The 6,726-nt window shown below is 36.7% G+C and overlaps 1 long non-coding RNA gene across 1 annotated transcript; it reads left to right on the top strand.

The window, feature by feature from the left end:
* The first annotated feature begins 1,123 nt into the window (after positions 1-1,123).
* On the top strand, positions 1,124-6,726 carry LOC132061037 (uncharacterized). The gene is made up of 2 exons (XR_009416086.1): positions 1,124-1,540; positions 6,410-6,726. It is a non-coding gene; the product is annotated as an uncharacterized LOC132061037 (long non-coding RNA).

Consider the following 6,726-nt stretch of genomic DNA (forward strand, 5'->3'; position numbering starts at 1 on the left):
TTGTACTTAGCATTCTTTTTTAAAATAACGGATGACTACTGGTCAGGGGCGAACGCAGAGTATCGGTGTCAGGTTCGTTTGAACCAGTATGTTGACCCGAATCATAGATTTATGTGTAAAAGTTTGCGAAAATTGCAACAATTAGTTATGAACTCGTAACTTTAAAAATAAATTGGGTTCATAAATGCTAAGAACTTAAAGATTGAACTCATAAATTTTAAATCTTCAATTTGTCTCTACTACCGACCTCTTTCCGTTCTTCGGCTCCTAGTGATGAGTTTCGCGTGATCTAGATCCGGCCTGCGCCCAGTTAGGAAAATTAACCACAATTTGAGCTCGGGATACCCACCCTACCCTACCAGTCTACCACCTATAAGCCTCTTCACACCAACTTTAAGTCCCCACCCATTTCCCTTAATCAATTTACATAGGAACATGCTTAGTCACAGTACATCAACATGTAAAAAAGCTCTTTCCAGCTCAAAAAGAGTGATATAATGAAATGAAACAAAAAGAAAAGGGATAAATTTAAATATAAAGTAAGGGATAAATTTAAATATAAAGTAGAATAAATGGTGGTTTCCTCAATTGGCTCAACCACCACTTGAAATGCTTTATATCCTCTTATGGCCAACAAACCTAAATTTCTGAAGTGGACACTTTCGCATTATATTCCAAAAACAACCAAATACCCACATAATCGCATGACCCAACCATTATAAAATATAGATCTGCGGTATACACTAATATTATAAAATGTATGCACTATCGGTATATTTTAACCGATTATGGTAAGATAATTAAGTTTCTAATGTTATTAAATTAAATTATTAATGAAATTCGTCGAGAACTATGAGTTTAGGTTCAAATCTTAGTAACGGTAAAAACAGTTAGGTGATCTCTTCCTGTCTATCCTATCTTTGGTGGACAGAGTTACCTGATACATGTGTTGGTGTAAGATAGCAGATATCCCGTGAAAATAGTTAAGACGCATGCATGATGATACGAACACCACGATTATTAAAGAAAAAACATTATAGACAGGTGCGTGTTATTGTATCATCTTAAATTGATGGTATATAAAACTTGTGCACTATCAGTGTGTATAGAAATACATATTTAATTATGTTATGCTATCTATTAGTATTATATAGGATCTCGAGAAACAAAATCTTGTATTTTAAGATCCAAATTATTCTCCTGGCCCATAATGCATAAACCGTAATCGCACTAAGATAGTACACTAACATTTTTGCACCAAGGGGTCCATTTTTTCTATATACAAATGCTTCTTTATTTCCTTAATTCCACCATATAATAAAAAGGTCCCTTCTTCATCTTCTTTGTGAGCTTCTTGATTTCTTGATCATGGAGAAGAGTAAATCACTCCCTTATCACTCTACTTCTTATGCCGAATCAAGATTTGATTTCGAGGAGAGGACTTATAATAAGTCTTACAGCTTCAATGGCGGGTCGGGCGAAAATCGAGAAGTTAAGAGGAGGAAAAGGGTGGCTGGTTATAACATGTACTCCATGGAAGGTAAGTTGAAAACATCTTTGAGTAACAGCTTCAAGTGGCTAAAGAGCAAATTCACAGATAACTATTATGATTAGCTTTGTCAGGAGCGAAGCTAGCATGAGAAGCATGGGTTCGGCAAAATTCAGTATCTTTGATCCAACTGTATATTTGTTGAGAAATTTACTGACTATGTACATACAATAAATTTTGAAACCTATAAAACTTCAAATTCAGAAACCATAAATTAACTTCAAATCTTGGATCTACCTCTGATTATGTTGTGATATTGTATAAAGAGCAAAATTATCTTTGCTACAAGTCCCTTGTAGAATGGTGAGATAAAATGACCATGATAATGGTTTGATCATTAGAAAGATCATGAGGGGATTGTTGTACGTATTCTTGTTCAAAGTTTGGTTAAGTTTGAATTTGTCGAACTTTCCCACCCATTACATTTGGTCCAGCTGTGTATGCATGATTTTCGTACGCAATGTCAATATTTAAAGCACTAATGAACGTCGAAAAACATGTAGGTATTAGAAGAGCGTATAAAATGAGATTTCTAGTGAACCTTGATTCCAGGAGATCAAATTATATTATTATGAGGATTTGTAACGACCCATTTGGTCGTTTAGCACTTTTAGGCCTAATATCCCTAAAACACCCTTTTCGTGGTCTAATCTTTATTGCATGGTACGCGATAACGGGTGATTCGGTTATTTAATTGACAATTAATGTTAGACCCCGTATTTTTTTTACGTCGAGTTATTCGCGAAAGAATCAACGCGAGATAGAAACTTCGGATTTTAATTTCTAAACTAGAACTAATCGGGTACAAATTTTACTAGGTACAAGAATGTTGTTGGAAATTAGGAACTACTTAATTGTGGTGTTAAGTTAAAATTAGTGACAATAATGAGCAAACAAGAGCATCAACATCCAAGGTAAAAAGGATGACTCAAAGTCATCTAAAACAAGGTTATTATGGAAGACATACAAATATGCAATTAAATGTTGATTCATCCACTACATTTTCAACATATTGTGGACAATTAAATTTGGAAGAAACATACATGTTACATTCGGCCATAGGGCTGAAAATTTTGAGGAGAAAAAGTTGAAGCATACAATTGAATATTTGAGCATCCACTACTTTATGAAAGTATACATTGTTTTAGGAGGACATAACATGGTGGAGGGGATCATTTCACATTAAATATTGCTCATCCATCTTGGCATGATTACAATAGACAAAGGGTGGTGCATGAATCATTCAACACACATACAATTGTCTTGTAAACAATTGAAAAGAAAGAAGAAAGGAGAAACAAGAAGGTGAGGTTGGCCGAAAGTTGTAGAAAACAAATTAGAAAATTTAAAGTGTAAAGTTAATGGAATGAATCATGCCATAAGTGGAGCATGTGAGCAACTTGTAGGTATCAAAGTTGAACCAAATAATGACCAAGAAATCAGCCATCACAATTCATTTCAACTACACAACACAAAGAAAGAAAACCTAAGCCTAGAGAGAGAGAGCATTCGGCCAAGGGGCTGATTTTTGAGCCCCTTGAGTCTTGATCAAAAATTATTTTCCAAGGTGTTTCAACCCTTTAGAAGGTCCCTAAAACGTGAAGATAGTCTTTGGAGCAACAAGAACCATTTCCATCTCAAGTCACCAATTCTAGCCAAGTAGAGAAGTCAAGTGGTCAAGGTAAGATCTAACTTTCTTTTCATGTATTAAGGGTGATGTAGATGTGTGAATATAAGTTGTATGCATGAAATAAGGTGTGTTGATGTTGGAACATGATAGTAGTTATGGGGTTATATGTGTTGATGTTGAAGTATGGTTGTAACTTGACGAACATGAATCGCATGCATAAAATCATGAAAGTTGGTGTTGGAATGTTAGTTGGCCGTAGGGACTGTTTTGGTGGAATTAATGGACTGATTTTCTTTAATAAATATGATTGTTACTATCATAGATCTCATGGTAAAAAAGAATGAAAAGAATTGGAAGGTTAAAGGTGAAGTTATGTTAGTATGAAAATGGTTGAATCTATGATTTTATGTGAGTGATGTTGAAGCATGGTGTAGCCGTGTGTGGACTGTTTTATGAAGAAGTTAGTGAACTGTTTTACTTGATATTTTGATTGTTATTATCATGAATTTTATGATGGAAATGAAGGTGTTTAATGGATGGAGTTGAAACTAAAGTCATTTGTGAGTTGTTATAAGGATTATAAAAATGACGATATAGCGTAGTTGCGTATGAATTGATGTTGTACTTGTCGTGTGGATAGCTGGTCATAACTTACTGAAATTGTATGAAAAGAAGACATGAAATGATGTATAAAAATCGCATGTGGTTGGCTTAGTATGTTCGTAAACGTTTAAGAATTCCGAACATCGTTATGTTGTCGGTTAGAGGCTTTTTTGGACATGTTGTGGTAGTGGACTGTTTTGGACTTGTGTTTTCATTAAGTTGGAAAGAATAATTATAAGTTAAGAGTATACATCATATTGTATGTTGGATGGAATGTTATAAGTTGTTACATGCAAACGTTAAGGCTACAAACTATTAGAAGTAACTTGAGAATGTCGTAGCCGTATGTGAATCGTTATTGCATGTTATGAATGTGGGTTGTTTAGAATATTGTGTGGGCTGTCCGGATTGGTATTGAACACATAATTATTGATGTTGTATTGGTAGTATGTGGTTGGTTTAGATACAAGAGAAAACATCGCCTAAACATCTAGAAAGGAGTTACTAACGTTAGAATACGTTTGAATCTCCCCGTAGCTTAACCATAGTTGTTGGCGTCTTAATATAGGTTGAAGTATTATTGGGCAGCGTACCCATATTGTGTGACGAATAAGCACTAAAGACCTTGTCCGTTCGGAAGCACTTCAGAAGGAAAAAGCTTTGGCGTGAAAGTTCGTGACACCTGTTCGGCATTGAGGTAGGTTACGGTTTACTTTATGTCTAGACTCTAGGTTAGCGAAACGTATGTAAATAGTAGTGATTGACGGGGAAAGCATGATAGGCCTTCGGGCATGGTGTGGAGGTAAATTCCATCTAGGTTGGTATTGCCGGCCGTTATGTGGGCTTGTCGCCATTATTGTGATCTTGTTATGTGGGCTCGTCGCCATTATTACGATATTGTTATGTGAGTTTGTCATTGTATTGTGATTTCATGTATTTGATATAATTCTCTCTCTCTTGTTATCCCACTGGTCATATGGAAGAGGAAGGTTATTACGAGAATTGAATATTGAATTGCAATTCCTAGTATGAATCTATGGAACCTATGATTGCGGTGATTATTGAGGTTGATTCCATGCGAGGCATCCCATATTCTATGTGCTATGTGATGTAACTATCACCTAGTTGTATCTTTATCACATACTAGCTCCCTCGCCTTATGAAAGGGAAGGGAAATATTGATGATTAGTAGTGGGCAATAATATGACTTGTACTTGTTTATTGCGTATTGGTGATATAGTTGAGACCGATATCATGCATGACATGCTTTCATATTACTCTTATGTTGTTATAATGGTGAGGAGAGTGATTGAGAGACTCGAGGAGTTTTCTTGGGAGATTGAGAGGAGAGAGACTCCGAGGTTTCTTGGGAGATTGAGAGTGACGGAGAGACTCCGAGGTTTCGCCGAGATTGAGAGTGACGAGAGAGACTCCGAGGTTTCTGCCGGAGATTGAGAGTGATTGATAGCCTCCGAGGTTTCTGTAGGAGAGCACGAGTGGTACATGGACTTCGCGGGTCCCCCGTGGGTCATGACTATGAGGCATTGCCATAGCATGTGTGTACGGGGTGGAGTGTGAGAGGTGACTCTCGCATTGCATAACATTTACATAGCACGACATTGCATTGCGCCAGCACTCCATTTGAATGGTCATTCATGTCATTGCATGGCACATTCTCGATTGATTCTTGATTTGTGAATGGATTGAGTTGTTGTTTGTGAGTATTTATTTTAAAGGTGGATGGAATCGAGGTTTATAGAATTCTCCCTAGGCTTATAATCCGAGATATTGAGATCCCTTGTGACTATCGTTAATGCAAGACTTTCATGTGCTAGATGTGTGATCGTGTTTGATTACTTATACGCCACTTGTTAGTTGCTTCTTGTTTATATGCGTGAACTAACCATTGTCGGCCTATGATACCTACGAGCCTTGTGTTGTGCTCCATATCTCTTGCTACACTCCTTACCGGGTGTGTAGTTATTGTGTGATGTTCGGAGTCTCACGACCGTTTCGAGGCATTCGTCAAAGACGTTTGGGTGAGCTAATTGCAAACGAGAGTCTCTCCATAGATTCTGTTGTTCTCTATCCTTAAACGAAGTCGTATCCAGCTTTGAGTCGTTATCTATTCAAATTGTAAACTTCTTAAAGCTCTTGTATGAGTCTAGACAGATTTTGGAAATTTCTTATAATAAAAGTATTTATTCCGCATGTTGTATCAAATTAAGGTAGTTATACGAAGGGTTCGCCTTAGGGAGGGTTAGTGTGGGTGCCCGCATGATCCATGATTTGGGTCGTGACAGGATTATGTGAGTCTTGTTCTGAAAAGGAATGAAATTCAAGCAGTATGTACGCATACCGGAGATGTACTCGATAATTGATTATATTTCTCCAATGTAACAACTATTTCCATGGTAATATTCCTAGTACCATTGGAAAACTTTGTACTGTTCAATTTCTAAATTTGTCACACAATTACCTAAGTGGCCAAATTCCATCCCCACTAGTGAACCTATCCATGCTCAAATCGTTATATCTCTCATCAAAACAACTCGTCGAGATCAGTGTACTGGCAGCTAACACACTAATATCTCTTTGTATACTCAATCTTTCTTGCAATTTTCTAGTAGGATCGATTCCTCGAAGCACGCAGTTCGATACATTTGGAAACGATTCGTATCTAGGCAACACAACGTTGTGGATTTCCTTTGACGTTGGACTGCAATGACAATAGAACTCCACAAGAAGAGGAGCAGTCAGCATTTTTTTGCTGAATTTTGTTGGCAAATTGCTCGTGTAGGATTCATTTGTGGAATTCAATTTGGATTTCTTGCTTTATCTTATAGAAGATCAAACCTTGTATGAAATACTCCCTATGTGGCTAATCATGTATTGTACTTCCTTTTTTTCCTTTCTTGAAAACTGATAGCACCTATTTTGCACA

Source organism: Lycium ferocissimum, chromosome 6 (genome assembly GCF_029784015.1).
Source record: "Lycium ferocissimum isolate CSIRO_LF1 chromosome 6, AGI_CSIRO_Lferr_CH_V1, whole genome shotgun sequence".
Classification (NCBI taxonomy): domain Eukaryota; kingdom Viridiplantae; phylum Streptophyta; class Magnoliopsida; order Solanales; family Solanaceae; genus Lycium; species Lycium ferocissimum.